At 42.1% G+C, this 16,315-nt stretch overlaps 1 pseudogene; it reads left to right on the top strand.

Annotated features, from left to right (window-relative positions):
* Positions 1-11,121, top strand: part of LOC142376978 (dynein axonemal heavy chain 8-like) — a 58,911-nt pseudogene extending 47,790 nt beyond the window's left edge.
* Positions 11,122-16,315: the final 5,194 nt, after the last annotated feature.

The following is a 16,315-nucleotide window of genomic DNA, read 5'->3' as shown; positions in this document are numbered from 1 at the left end:
CAAAGAGGTGGGGCAGAATGTAACGTCTCAAAGGAAAAGCTTCGCTGGTCCTGACCATGTTGTAATCGTTTCAGGTCTCCAATCTTTTTGCAAAAGATGAGATGCAAGAGATCACCCAGAACCTGATCCCAGTTATGAAAAAGGAGTTTCCTCGAATTCCACCAACTTTTGACAATCTTTATGACTACTTTATATCTCGGTTTAGGAAGAATTTACACGTTGTTCTGTGCTTCTCACCGGTAAGTTGAAACTTTGTATATTTTCTGTTTATACCCAAAAGCAACCGCCCAAACTTTTGCTACTTTTATTCCAAATCTCTTTTTATTCACAGCATGTTTAGATGCTCAACAGTGACATTATATATACACTTACACCCATAACTACCTCCATAAATGAACCTTTTCATTGGAGTTTTACTCTACTCTTGTTTAAAGGTGGGGCAGAAGTTTCGCTCCAGATGTCTGAAGTTTCCGGGCTTGATTTCCGGCTGCACAATGGACTGGTTCACCCCTTGGCCCAATGAGGCTCTGGTTGCTGTGTCCACCTATTTCTTATCTAAGTTTCACATGGTTTGTCCAGCTGATGTGAAGACTTCATTGATGACCACCATGGGAACTTATCATCACAAAGTATCTGAAACATGTGAAAGTTACTTTGAAAGGTATCACATTTACACAAATCTAATTTGTTCAGAAACATACGCTATCAAACACAGTCCTAACGCTGTATGTTGTTCATCTCTCAGGTTTCGAAGACGAGCTCACGTCACCCCTAAATCTTACCTTTCTTTTATAAATGGTTACAAAACATTATATGCCGAAAAGCACAACTATATCAACACTTTGGCAGAGCGCATGAATGTTGGTAAGGAATTTGAACAGGAAGGCAGTTGTGTCTTTATAAAGATTGTGTACTTTATGGAGGATTTTGTATGGTCTACTCCTGTAAAAGATTACACCAGATGTTACTGATTTCCAGGGTTGGACAAACTGATGGAGGCCAGTAAGTCGGTGGCTCAATTATCAAAAGATCTTGAAGTAAAGGAAAAAGAGCTCGCTATTGCATCTGCCAAAGCTGACAAGGTAAATCAGATACGTCCAAGCTCCTGTGACCTGCAGATAAGATTGATGATGGATGGATGTTTATGAGCAACTTTCCTCCAATCAGTACTTCCACAGTAATGTAAAACCATAAAATTAAGAACAATTTGAGTTCTGTACATAGTGAGGTAGCAGAATCAGTTTATTCATAGGTTCATTGTGGAAATTAGCTTCTGGTTTGATGTGAATAGCTGACAGAGGTTTTGTCATTTCTGAAAAGCTGTTTGAAAGGTCAACACCATGGACGCACGCGTATGATGCATTTGAAGGCATGAGATGTTTATTTTTGCATTCACCAAGGTGCTGGCAGAGGTGACAGTCAGTGCTAAAGCTGCAACCATTGTGAAGAATGAGGTCCAAGTTGTGAAGGACAGAGCCCAGAAAATTGTGGATGGAATAGAGTATGAGAAAGCTATAGCTGAGGAAAAGCTGGAGGCTGCCAGGCCAGCTTTAGAAGAAGCTACAGCTGCACTGAATGTGAGATATCTCTGACTTATTTGAAGATATTTACACCGTGCATTCTACGATATGTTACATGATATACTTAAAAACTCCACAGACCATCAAGCCAGCTGACATTGCCACAGTGAGAAAATTGGCCAAGCCTCCACACCTGGTCATGAGGATCATGGACTGCTGTCTGATTTTATTTAACAAAAAGTTAGACCCTGTTACATGTGATCCAGAACGAAGCTGTCTTCAACCATCATGGTCAGAAGCACTGAAGGTAACAAATTTCCTTTTTCTAAAAATTCAGTTGTTGCAAATGATAAATATATGAATTCCACTCATATATTAAAGGAGACACATTGTGCCCTGAGGTCTTAAATGTGTCATGTTTGGTTGAAATACTACAGAGATATAACACAGCAGCTCTTTTCAAGCCCACATTTGCAGGCCTTTTTTTCAGTATTAGTTTTAGGAGGTGGAGTGAGCCAGCGGACTCAACTCTGCTCCTCTCTTCTGCAGGGTGTGCCTTTTTTGAGATTTGTTCTACAGCTTTGATGCTTCCATGCAAATGTAAATTTGGACACAATTCACACCTAAAAACCCTTAAAGTGCATTAATATGTGAGAAGGTACAGTAGGTAGCCTGAAAGCTCATGAAATGAAAGAAGGCCTGTAAGAAGTTGGATTATTATCAAATTGATTTCTTAAGTAAACTTAACTAAACAAAAAGCAAGAACAAATTAGTCTTGACATCTGGCTTTTGGGTTAAAGCGAATGCAGCACGATTTAAAGTTGAAGATGGATGGGGATGAAAAGATGGCAGCTGGATAATTCTGCTCTGAGTGCAAAACTGAGCGGCGTGTTCTTCCTCACAAATGGCATTTGCATGAATTCATTTGTTTTGTCCTTTTCAGCTTATGAGTGGCTCTGGTTTCTTGACAAGCCTCCAGCAGTTCCCAAAGGACAGCATTAACGAGGAAACTGTGGAACTACTGCAGCCTTACTTTGACATGGAGGATTACACCATGGAAAATGCCAAGAAAGTGTGTGGTAGTGTAGCTGGTCTGCTCGCATGGACTCGTGCTATGGCCTCATTCTTTGCCATCAACAAAGAAGTGTTGCCACTCAAGGTAAAGTTAAAGTTCATCATGTTGGCGACTGTTTTTTTTTTTTTTCTTTTTCATTTTAGATTTGTCGTAGGCGGCTATTCTTCTCCAATAATGCCATTTAAAACTCTCTATTCTCAGCCTGTTTGAATCCATTTTAGGTAAATAGGTGATTAAACCTCATTTTTAGCCCAAAGCCTTTTTATGCTACAGTATAACTGCATTGTTTGTTTCCAGGCCAACCTTGCCATTCAAGAGAACCGTCTAACTGTGGCTAATAACGAGCTGTGCGCGGCAGAGACTCAGCTGGCTGAAAAGCAAGCAGAGTTTGACAAAGTCAAGGCCAAATGCGACGCTGCAATGAAAGAGAAACAGGTGTGACGCACCCTTTTGAAAAATGTCACGACTGCGTTGACTTAAATCTAGAGATTGTAGCTGACACAGGCGTCTTGTCTTTCAGGAATTGGTGGATGATGCTGAGATGTGTAGGAATAAAATGCAGGCTGCATCTGCACTTATTGACGGACTTAGTGGAGAGAAAGCTCGCTGGATCGAGCAACGCAAAGAATTTAAGTCACAAATAAACAGGCAGGTTACAAAGGAAATGCAATTGAATATCAAAATGTTATATTCCAAGGGGGGTTAGTCTTTAAAGAGGTTCATTACTAGAATTAAGGATTGGTTCTTCAAGGACAGATTTAAAAGGTTTTGATAATGGCTTTTATATGAGTCCAGCTGCTTCTGCCTTTGTTTTCAGACTTGTGGGTGACGTACTCCAGCTCACCGGCTTCTTGTCGTACTGCGGTCCATTCAACCAGAGTTTCCGTGATATGTTGTTGAAGGACATCTGGGAGGCGGAGCTCCGGAAGCACAAAATCCCTTTTACAGAAAATCTCAACATCATTTCTGCCCTGGTGGATGCTCCCAATGTGAGAACAATGCCAGCCTATTTTTATTTGATACTAGTCCTGTGAAAAGTAAAAAAAAATCATTTGAACCATTGACTATCATTTTTAATATTTAAGATAAGTGAGTGGAACCTTCAGGGACTCCCGGGAGATGACTTGTCAGTTCAGAATGGCATCATCGTCACAAAAGCAACAAGATATCCCCTCCTCATCGATCCACAGACTCAGGGAAAAGCTTGGATTAAGAAAAAGGAAGAGGCCAACGAACTTCAAGTATATAGCCAAATGATTTTCACTTGTGTCATTTTTACCCTAATTACACGCTTAAGTAAAGCATGTCGTAGAAGTAAACTGATTTCATGTTCAGGTCACGTCCCTCAACCACAAATTCTTTCGCACACATTTGGAAGATTGTATTTCCATGGGACGCCCAATGCTCATTGAGGATATATTTGAGGATCTCGACCCTGCCCTGGACAACGTGCTCGAGAAAAACTTTATCAAATCTGGGACCAGTTTCAAGGTATTTTTAACCTTCATGTCCATTCAAATTTACCAATACAACTTTAAAATGTGTACACTCTTAAAATTGTCTTCAATGTTTTTTTATAGGTCAAAGTAGGAGACAAAGAGGTAAACGTAATGGATGGGTTCCAGCTCTATATAACTACCAAACTGCCTAATCCAGCATACACTCCAGAGGTCAGCGCAAAAACATCCATTATTGATTTCACTGTAAACATGAAGGGCCTGGAGAACCAGCTGCTCGGCCGAGTCATCCTCAAAGAAAAATACGTGAGTGTGCCGTTTGTTCCAGAAACGCAGCTTGCTTTCCCCATTTGGTTTAAAAATATAACTTTATCTGTGATTGTTTTAGATAACTGTTTTTCCAGTGTAAGAATATGATATTGACTGGCTCTTGGTTTTTTTCCACTCATCTCAACAGGAGCTAGAAGCAGAAAGATTGAAACTAATTGAGGATGTAACTGCTAATAAAAGAAAGATGCAGGAGTTGGAAGACAATTTGCTGTACAAACTCAGCAGCACTAAAGGTCCTATAGTTACTGTTGTAGACTAATGCCAGTTTCTCCAGTCATACCTGTTCTTTTTCCTAAAGTGAAAGTGTGTCTGTTTGTCTGGTTAAAGGTTCTTTGGTTGATGATGACTCCATGATTGGCATTCTGACCACGACTAAGCAAACTGCTGCGGAAGTTAGTGCAAAGCTCAGTGTTGCAGCTGAAGCAGAAGTAAAGATCAATGTCGCTCAAGAAGAATACCATCCAGTTGCCTCTCGAGGAAGCACATTGTACTTCCTCATCACGGAGATGAGCATGGTCAATATCATGTACCAGACCTCCTTGGGTCAGTTCCTCAAAATCTTTGATCTGTCACTCGCAAGGTATGGCTTTATCGTGATTTAAGAAGTATGTCTGCACAGTCTTATCATAAGATGTTTGAGATTAAAGCTCGGAAACTATTCCAACCATTACTTCCTCTAATGACCAACAAATTTGTCTGGAAAGAACAATAGGTTGACAAAGATGTTTCTTTAACCACGCTGTGGTGTGGTCGTAATCTTCAAATATGCTTTGTTCTCTGTGTCTTTGCCTCCCTCGTTTTTTTATGCTGATTTTTTGTTTTTAATTAATGCGCTTTTGCAGGTCTGAGAAGGCCTCCAAAACTCAGAAGCGGATTGCAAATATTATTGAATATCTGACGTTTGAGGTTTTCCGATACACAGTCAGAAGCCTTTATGAAAACCACAAGTTCATCTTCACACTCCTGCTGGCCCTCAAGATTGACTTACAGAATAACAGAATACAACACAACAAATTTCAGATTCTTATTAAAGGTAAGGTGTGCATCATTCCCAGGAAAAGTTGAATTGCCTTTTGGACTTGACATCTCTGAACATAATTGATGAAACAATAGGTGGCGCAGCTCTTGACCTGAAGACCTGTCCATCAAAGCCATTCAGCTGGATCCTGGATATGGTGTGGCTGAACTTGGTAGAACTCAGCAAGCTGCCACAGTTCACTAACATTATAAACCAGGTAAGCCATAGATCCACGAATGATCTGGACATCTGAATTCTTCATCTGCTTGTAGTGGCATCAGTTTTGGTATTGACATGGTTTGTAGGTGTCCCAAAATGGGAAAAACTGGAAAGCATGGCTCAATCTTGATGCCCCAGAGGAAGGCGTCACTCCAGATGGATACAACTCTCTTGATGTTTTCCATAAGCTTTTGCTGATAAGGTTGGGTCCTCCTACTTGAATGTTGATTACATGTTTGAATACACCATATTATAAAATGCAATCACCTCACAAGCTTTTTTTCTCACAGGTCTTGGTGCCCTGATCGCACCTTGTCTCAGGCCAGAAAGTATGTGGGAGACTCTTTGGGCATGAGATTCGTTGAGCCTGTCCTCTTGAACCTTCACAGCACCTGGCAGGAAAGTGATCCTCGCACCCCCCTCATTTGCTTCCTTTCTATGGGCTCAGATCCCACCGAACAAATCGAAGCACTTGCCAAGAAACTTAATCTCGGTGAGTTTGCCCTGTCCTGCCCCATTTTTTATTTTATTTTACTGAACTTTTTTATTTTCTGCTGAAGATGTAATGCCAAAATCTCCTGACGTCTGATTGTGTTTACATTCAGACCAGTTCCCAACTTGCGACGCTATCTACTTTTGATTCAGTTAGAACGGTATGAAACCCAAATTTTGTGATTGATGTCCCTGTGACCGTGGTAACCAACTGTATCCTGGATGTTGGTTGCTGTGTGCTCTTTGCAGTGGCACCTTGGGTGTTCACTGGGCAATCCAGCTCATGTATTTGTTTTCCTGAGCATAAATTCATTTGATTGTGGCTGTTAAAATTCCACTAATTGAAAGGTCTGTGGTTTGATCCGTGGCCCTTAATTCCCCGTAATGTTTCATCCTTGTGTAAGTGTGTGTGTTATGTTGTGTTAGAAAGATAATTATGTTTTGTATGTACAGTATAGTTAAAGGCCTGTGGCTTGTACTGCAAAGTCCTGAGTGGTGGATTAGACCAGGGGGGAAAGCACTATTTAAATGCACTCTATATGTTCATGTCTATGTAAATACTCCCACTGTTTCGGTTTACAGAATGCAGAGCAATATCTATGGGACAAGGACAAGAGGTGCATGCAAGGAAGCTGGTCAAGACATCAATGACAGAGGTGCTTTTAGAAGTTACTGAAGAAGTATAATGCATGAGTTAAGCCTTTCCAACTGAGGCAGTTCCAGGATTGGTACCAGTTCTTTGACCAAGAACCCCTCAATTCAGGGTCTGGAGGGAACCTGTGAACTCTGAGACCAGCTAACAGTTTGACCGCCATTAAAAAGATAAATAAATGAATACTGAGCAAGGGGAACATTTAGACGTAAAATCGATATAGCATCGAAAAGCTAATGATGTCATTTTTCATCTGATGTTTTAGATAGTGTTAATATTGCCAGTTGTGGTTTGCAAATGGCCATACACACAGAATTGACCATGTCTGAGTGGGATTTGTAATGGAAATCAGAGTTTATAAATAGCATTGCAGCCAGGGCTTAGAAATGCCAGCTGGCAGTATTAAAACATTACATACCATTTATAAGCCTAGATGCAAACTGCATTTGTGAAAGCACCCCTCATAGGGCGGTAATCATAAATGCTGACTGTGTTGTTGGAACGAACGTATATGACCACAAGGCTCAGGAGTGGCTCTCGTGCATGTGGACAAGCAAATGGTTTCATAGAAAGTTCACAAAGTAAAGCAGCTTCCAGCAGGTGACGGCATCTGGTGAATGCTTTCATGTGGGAGTGTATTGGATTGTCCTGATGTGCAAGCTAGAGTGTTGCTTCTTGCTTTCAACAGCAATGGCTGACTGTTTGACCTGATCCGTGGCTTTTGTGTCTGGATGTGTACAGGGAGGTTGGGTCCTTCTGCAGAACTGTCACCTGGGGTTGCAGTTTATGGATGAGCTGCTAGAAACTATCACAGTTACAGAGAGCATGCATGACACGTTCAGGGTGTGGATCACCACAGAGCCACACGATCTGTTCTCCATCACACTCCTACAGGTGAGACTTGACAACATCGTCATAAAAAGGAAGGTGTTAAAAGTTTTTGTACACGCACAGACTGTCTCTCACTCTTTACCTTTTAAGTCTTCCATCAAGTTCACCAACGACCCCCCCCAGGGAATACGTGCTGGTTTGAAACGAACATTTGCAGGAATTTCACAGAACCAGTTGGAAGTCAGCAACCTGCCCATGTGGAAGCCTTTGCTGTACGGTGTGGCCTTTTTACACACTGCTGTGCAGGTACTGCGCATTCTAAGTTCACGCGTGTCATAGTGGAACTTTATTTAAAGGAAATATTAAAAAAGAATACATGCTTTGCTCCTGGCACAGGTTATATGAGAAACAGAGTGAACTAACCATATTTAGAAGTACCGTAACCTTGACAATGGCACTACTTAATTTGGTAGCCTTTTTTTTCTTATTAATTTCATAATTGATAATGAAATCATTTGTGCCATTTTAATAATGCATTAGGCAAATTTTCCACCTCATTACCATATTGAGAATGTGTTGGCTTTAGTTTATTTTATAGCCTTTTGAAGTTTGAGTGGTTTGTATTTTCCAGTGTAGCACAAATCAACTCGTGTCTGTGACTTTTTTCCTCCAGTAGAAGGAAGGCTGTTCGTCATAATAACACAGGGATTTTCTGATTTTACATGGTAACCTTTTCTTTTTTTTTGGCTTTGTAAGGAACGACGTAAATTTGGACCCTTAGGTTGGAACATACCTTACGAGTTCAATTCGGCCGATTTCTCTGCAAGTGTTGAATTTGTTGAAAGACACTTGGATGATTGCGGCCCCAAGAAGGTGAGCGTTTTGCAGCCCTGGTTTAATATTTGTATGTCATCCTCCCTCCCTCACTCACTACTTTGTGTCCCCCCCCACAGGATGTGTCATGGATAACCTTGCGATACATGCTCGCTGAGGTGCAATATGGAGGAAGGGTCACAGATGACTATGACAAACGCCTGTTGAAGTGTTTTGCTCGTGTAATAATCCCAGTTTTTTTGTTGATTCGTGTGTTACAACTCCCGGTGTTTTATGTTGCATTGTATTACATTTGATACGACACGTGAAGCTCAATGTTCTTAATTACAGGTGTGGTTCAGTAAGAAGATGTTTGACCCAACATTTTGCTTTTACACGGGCTACAAAATTGCGGTGTGTAAGACAATAGAAGAGTACATGGATAACATTCAGAGTTTACCCACTGAGGATTCACCCCAAGCACTGGGGCTGCACGCTAATGCTGATATCACGTAAGGAGAGTGTCGTCATGATGAGGCATTAAAGCTGCGGCCGGCAACTTTTTTTTAGTCATATTAGCTTGAACTGTCATGGGATTCTGGAAGGAGAATATTAAATAGGCTGTTTAGGAAAAATAACGAAATCTGTAGCTCCCTCTGAAGCCTGTAATCATGCTTGCAAAAACCGAGCGCTCCCGGCTGTTTTTAACCAATCAAGTTAGGGCGGAGGAATCCTACCTGTCCATCACAGCTTGTGCACACGCTGCTGAGCGTGAGTCTGCCCCAGCTTGTGTGCGCTCACACTGGTGTGAACTCACGTGCACAACCTCGTCCACAGAGGGGGAGGGGTTTGGGGGGCGATTCGGAGCTTGTTAGAGGTTGGGGGAGGGACCTGAGAGTGTATCAGTTTGAATTTTCCGACTTTAGACTCGGAATTTTGAAAACCTGCCGACTGCAGCTTTAAAAGCGGTCTTGTTGTATTTACTATACTTAGGTTTTCTTGAGGTTATTGCATTTCTCTTCTATAATGAATGTTGACCAGATACCAGACAAACACATCTGCTGAGGTGTTAGACACAATCACAAATATTCAGCCCAAGGAAAGTGGAGGGGGATCTGGAGAGACTCGGGAGTCCATCGTCCACAAAATGGCAGAGGACATGTTGGACAAACTGCCCGCTAATTACATTCCACATGAGGTCAGTTGGTAGGATCATTAGGCTTTTTACAGGCCAATGTACACGTTCTCTTAATCTAAACTCTGTAACTTTGATGGGTTCAGGTCAGAGCCAGACTGTTGACAATGGGAGCTCTTAACCCAATGAACATCTTCCTACGTCAGGAAGTGGATCGAATGCAAAGGATCATCTCTGTGGTGCGCTCGAGTCTGACTGACCTGAAGCTGGCCATTGATGGCACAATAATAATGAGTGATGTAAGATTTCTGATTCCTCAGCACATCGCTTTATATTTGCTTCTTAAGATACGCACTTCTCTGTATGTTTGTTACTCAGTTTTTTCATCAACGATTGTCTGTTAGAGTTAGATTAGATTTTCAGGAGGCTTTAAAATGCTTTCGAACTCCTGGTATGTACTTTGTTCCTAGAACCTTCGTGATGCTCTGGACAATATTTTTGACGCTCGTGTGCCCAGCCTGTGGAGGAAGATCTCCTGGGAGTCTTCCACTCTGGGCTTTTGGTACACCGAGCTTATCCAGAGAAACAAACAGTTCTACAGTTGGGTGTTTCAAGGAAGGCCCAAAGCGTTTTGGATGACGGGTTTCTTTAACCCTCAGGGTGAGTTTGTGGTTTTGATGGAATGAGGCCTTTTACAATGTCAAACACTGAGTTGGCTGCATTACTGGTTAAGACCTTGAAGTTTTGAGCATGATGGAGCTGACACGTCTTAAAGACTTCCAGCAGCTAAAGTTACACGTTATTAGACCTAATGTTTACTTGAATGTTTGCAGGTTTTTTAACAGCCATGAGACAAGAAGTAACCAGGGCGAACAAAGGCTGGGCTCTGGACACAGTCACACTGAACAACAATGTCCTGAAGAAGTCAATGGAGGAGATCACAGCCTCGCCAACGGTGAGTGGGTGTTTTCTGCTCACTGGAAATGTGAAAGGAATTTAACCGTGTGCTATTTTGTTATTGAATGCCTTTCCTCTACAGGAAGGGGTTTATGTCTATGGTTTGTTCCTGGAAGGGGCTGGTTGGAACAGAAAGAACATCACTCTCATCGAGTCCTCACCCAAAGTACTCTTCACACCCATGCCTGTCATCCACATGTTTGCCATCAAATCCAATGCTCCTGTGGATCCGAAGCTGTACGCCTGCCCCATCTACAAGAAACCAAGGCGCACAGACCTCAATTACATCACAGCAGTGGTGCTACCTACTGTCCAGTCACCAGACCACTGGATCTTACGTGGGGTTGCTCTGCTCTGTGACATCAAATAATAAACAACTGTATTACTTTTTAATGTTGTCCAAAAAACAAATAAACGTTTTTTCTGCAGATTAGGTGAATTACTTGTTGACTATGTATGTGAGACTCATCTATGGAGCCATTGATCAACTACTTAAGTGATAAAAATATTACATTAGTTTGCTTTGAGGGCTTACCACTTATCACAAGGACGTTAATGAGCCAGTGAGTAAGTAAAAGCTCCGGTGGCTCCAGCAGCTCTTTTCTTACCATGGAGATCATATATGATGTCTATGGTCTCACCTCGCCCTTCTTCTTCTTCTTCTATTTTGTTGGCGGTTGGCAAACAACTTTTGGAAGCATTACCGCCACCTATTGAAATGGAGTGTGAGTCTGGGCGAAAACTATCTCAGCTAAATATAAAAAAATAAGAATAAATAAATAATTAAAAAAAGGTATTATATCCTTCTAATCAGTCATGTGGCTTCTAGATAGTGAAAAAGGTACTTAAAGCACATCTCACTTGAGTTCTTCTGTAGTATTGTTTTAATGTTTAATTGCACACTTTCTGACTCTAGTCCTAGGATGAGGTGCTGCCTCTCCTGGTCAAACCTGACACGTTGCTCTATTACATGCTCCACGGTCTCAGTAGCACCACATACACTACACTTTCCATCAACATGCTTTTTAAAAACAAATAGCGTACTGTTCAGACCAGAACGCCCAAACCTCATCCTAGATATGATGTCCTCCTCTTTGGTGGGTCTTGCTGTTGGTCTAGCATGACCAACCACCCCTTGGATGGCAAAGTACTTTCTCCCAGTAGCTGCACCACTCCACTCACTCTGCCAGATCTCCCTGGACTTTGTCTTGACAAGTGACTTTATCTCTGACTTGCTATAAGCTACTTCTAAGGTAACCTCAGGGGTCACACATGCTTTCTTTGCGTACTTATCCGCCAACTCGTTCCCTCGTAAGCCAACGTGTGCTGGTACCCATAGGAAGCTGATATCGGTGCCTGAGTTTATGAGTCCATTTACCATCTGTGCAATTTCTAAAACAATATCCTGTCTGGACTCCGACATGGTACTCTGAATACTCATCAGGGCAGAAGCAGAATCTGAGGCAATTAGCACTCATACTCACACATTCCTTGGTCTATTCCCCTCTATCCAGGTCAAAGCAGCGAGGATGGCTACTAGTTCTGCGGTGTATACAGCAAGATCATTGTTTAGCCTTTCTTTTTTGCACATCTTAAGCTCTGGTACTACAAATGCCACACCCACTTTCCCGTCAGGTGACTTTGAAGCGTCTGTAAAACACACAAGTTTATCCTTGTACTGAGCTCTGATATGGCACTCAACCATTTCTTTGCTGAACTCCTCTTGCTTCTTCAACTCTAGAAGTGCTAAATCTATTACAGGTTCCTTTAACAGCCATGGTGCTACAACTGAATATGTGACAGCTGCACACAGAGTAAGTGCCTGCAGGCCTCTGCCTTTTGAGGAACCACCCACCCAAAGCTTCTACCTGGTTTATCTTTCTCCTGGCAGTGAGTTCACACAGATAGACTGCTGTGGCCTTCCCTTTGCCCTCTGAGGTTAGCCCAATAGACTAAGGCCAGCTGATCTCTCCTTATATGCAGTGGCATTTCCCCCACCTCTACCTGTATAGCATTAACAGGAGTCGACTTCATTGCTCCACAACGCGTTCTTACGGCTTTATGCTGAATAACATCCAGTTTTGCCAGGAGCGTCTTAGATGCAGATCTGTAAGCCACACGACACATCCATAGTCAAATACAGACCTAATAAGGCTGATGTATATCGTTCTCAAGGCTGACCTGTTTGCTCCCCAGTCCACCCCTTTCAGACAGCGCATGGCATTCAGTACCTTTTTACATTTCTCAATCATTTTTTGCATGCGAACAGACCAAGTTAATCTCTTATCTAACCACAGGCCTAGATATTTAAAACAGTTTACTCTCTCTAGTTCTGCGCCTGATAACTTCAGCTTCAAACCCATGGGAATGTTCTTTCTAGTAAAAAACAAGGTTTTAGTTTTGTCAATAAACATTCTAAATCCCCATTCAAGGGCCCACGCTTGGACATGGTCTACTGCCTGCTGCATTTTACGCACAATGAAATCCACATTTCTGCCCCTTATCCACATTGCACCATCATCTGCAAACAAAGCAACATGGACAGATTCCTGCACCTCTTTAAAGACATCATTAATCATGATCAGGAACAATATCGGGCTGATAATGCTTCCTTGCGGAGTGCCGTTTTCCACTGTATATTCACTGCTGAACTCTTCATTAATTTTGACCGTGATACTCCTGCCTGATAGGAAATCCTTGACCCACTGAAACATTCTACCCTTGATACCCATTTGCCTGAGTTTAATTAGGAGTCCCTCTCTCCAGACCATACCATAGGCCTTCTCTATATCAAAGAATACTGTCAGTACTGTCTCCTTATCAACTTGGGCTTTCCTTATTGAGTCTTCTAAGGCCACTACTGGGTCCATGGTGCCCCTTCTCTGCCTAAATCCACTCTGGTAGCTGTACAAAATATTTCTCGTTTCTAACCAGTAAACCAACCTATCATTCACCATTCTTGCCATTATTTTACCCAGCTGTGAGGTCAGCGCTATAGGTCTATAGTTTGATGGCATCTTTACATCTTTCCCAGGCTTCCTAATAGGGATTATTACAGGGATTATTATTACAGTCAATTTCTCCAACATAATGTAGCATATCTCATCCCTTCCTGGGGTGGACCTACCCACTTTCTTTAACGCCCTATTCAATTCACTCAGGTTAAAGGGCGTATTTAGAGCATTCTGCTGCCCCATCTCCTCCTCTAACATATGCCTGTAGCTATCTATTGTGATTTCTCTTCCTCTTGCCTCACTGGGAGTAAGATTCCCTGAGCTGTGTACCTGTACAAGTGTTTTAGCAATGGCCTCTTCCACTTATTCAACATGCTCAAATATGCGTCATGTTTCAGACACCCCATTTGTGCATGTTAAACTGCTTGTTAATACGATGAGTGTTTTATTACTTTCCATGTCTTCCAAAAGAGAAAATAATCAGGATTTTGAGGATGTTACCGTTACACACCAGCTGAGACGCAGGGTAGCAAAACATTATGGGCGTGAAAACGAAACTTAGAAAATCGGCTCAGCGCATGCGCAAAACCACAAAGTAGCAAATCTCGACAAGTAGGAGAAATCGACAGAACACCGGCTTTGACTCGTTTCATATTCCGGAGCATGGTTAGCCCGCAGGTGGTAAAACAAATTACTCGTGTTACCTTGTCTTGCGATTACTGTCGCACGGCATATCCAAGCGGATGTTCAAAACTTTGCATTACTGCCATCTACAGGACTCATGAGCTATTGCGGTATAAGGTATGGCAAAAAAATCTCTACCGTTGGTGAAAAATAGCGCATAAGGTATGATACCGTGCATCCCGCCCACCCCTACAGGTAGGGCAAGAAAGATAGTGCCATGGTGGTCCAAAGAGTGCAGGAAGGCTATCAAAGAGCGCAACAAAGCGTTTAGAATTTTAAAGAAAACATTGAACTTTGAGAATTTGATAAATTACAAGCAGTGTCAAGTGGTAGTGAGGTCTAAAGTTAAAAAAAATCTAAGAGGGAGTACTGGAAAGCATTTTGTGAAACTTTAGACAGAACTACCCCAATAGGGGATGTATGGGGAATGATTAAAAAAATGAGAGGCATTAGGAGAGAGCTGGAATATCCAATAATGAAGGTAGAGGACAGAGTTATTATAGGCAGTAAGGATAAGGCAGAGGCCATTGCTAAAACACTTGTACAGGTACACAGCTCAGGGAATCTTACTCCCAGTGAGGCAAGAGGAAGAGAAATCACAATAGATAGCTACAGGCATATGTTAGAGGAGGAGATGGGGCAGCAGAATGCTCTAAATACGCCCTTTAACCTGAGTGAATTGAATAGGGCGTTAAAGAAAGTGGGTAGGTCCACCCCAGGAAGGGATGAGATATGCTACATTATGTTGGAGAAATTGACTGTAATAATAATCCCTGTAATAATCCCTATTAGGAAGCCTGGGAAAGATGTAAAGATGCCATCAAACTATAGACCTATAGCGCTGACCTCACAGCTGGGTAAAATAATGGCAAGAATGGTGAATGATAGGTTGGTTTACTGGTTAGAAACGAGAAATATTTTGTACAGCTACCAGAGTGGATTTAGGCAGAGAAGGGGCACCATGGACCCAGTAGTGGCCTTAGAAGACTCAATAAGGAAAGCCCAAGTTGATAAGGAGACAGTACTGACAGTATTCTTTGATATAGAGAAGGCCTATGGTATGGTCTGGAGAGAGGGACTCCTAATTAAACTCAGGCAAATGGGTATCAAGGGTAGAATGTTTCAGTGGGTCAAGGATTTCCTATCAGGCAGGAGTATCACGGTCAAAATTAATGAAGAGTTCAGCAGTGAATATACAGTGGAAAACGGCACTCCGCAAGGAAGCATTATCAGCCCGATATTGTTCCTGATCATGATTAATGATGTCTTTAAAGAGGTGCAGGAATCTGTCCATGTTGCTTTGTTTGCAGATGATGGTGCAATGTGGATAAGGGGCAGAAATGTGGATTTCATTGTGCGTAAAATGCAGCAGGCAGTAGACCATGTCCAAGCGTGGGCCCTTGAATGGGGATTTAGAATGTTTATTGACAAAACTAAAACCTTGTTTTTTACTAGAAAGAACATTCCCATGGGTTTGAAGCTGAAGTTATCAGGCGCAGAACTAGAGAGAGTAAACTGTTTTAAATATCTAGGCCTGTGGTTAGATAAGAGATTAACTTGGTCTGTTCGCATGCAAAAAATGATTGAGAAATGTAAAAAGGTACTGAATGCCATGCGCTGTCTGAAAGGGGTGGACTGGGGAGCAAACAGATCAGCCTTGAGAACGATATACATCAGCCTTATTAGGTCTGTATTTGACTATGGATGTGTCGTGTGGCTTACAGATCTGCATCTAAGACGCTCCTGGCAAAACTGGATGTTATTCAGCATAAAGCCGTAAGAACGCGTTGTGGAGCAATGAAGTCGACTCCTGTTAATGCTATACAGGTAGAGGTGGGGGAAATGCCACTGCATATAAGGAGAGATCAGCTGGCCTTAGTCTATTGGGCTAACCTCAGAGGGCAAAGGGAAGGCCACAGCAGTCTATCTGTGTGAACTCACTGCCAGGAGAAAGATAAACCAGGTAGAAGCTTTGGGTGGGTGGTTCCTCAAAAGGCAGAGGCCTGCAGGCACTTACTCTGTGTGCAGCTGTCACATATTCAGTTGTAGCACCATGGCTGTTAAAGGAACCTGTAATAGATTTAGCACTTCTAGAGTTGAAGAAGCAAGAGGAGTTCAGCAAAGAAATGGTTGAGTGCCATATCAGAGCTCAGTACAAGGATAAACTTGTGTGTTTTA

This window comes from Odontesthes bonariensis, chromosome 3 (assembly GCF_027942865.1).
Source record: "Odontesthes bonariensis isolate fOdoBon6 chromosome 3, fOdoBon6.hap1, whole genome shotgun sequence".
In the NCBI taxonomy this organism is placed as follows: domain Eukaryota; kingdom Metazoa; phylum Chordata; class Actinopteri; order Atheriniformes; family Atherinopsidae; genus Odontesthes; species Odontesthes bonariensis.
Note: the sequence above shows the minus strand (reverse complement) of the source record. Positions and strands in the feature narration are given on the sequence as shown.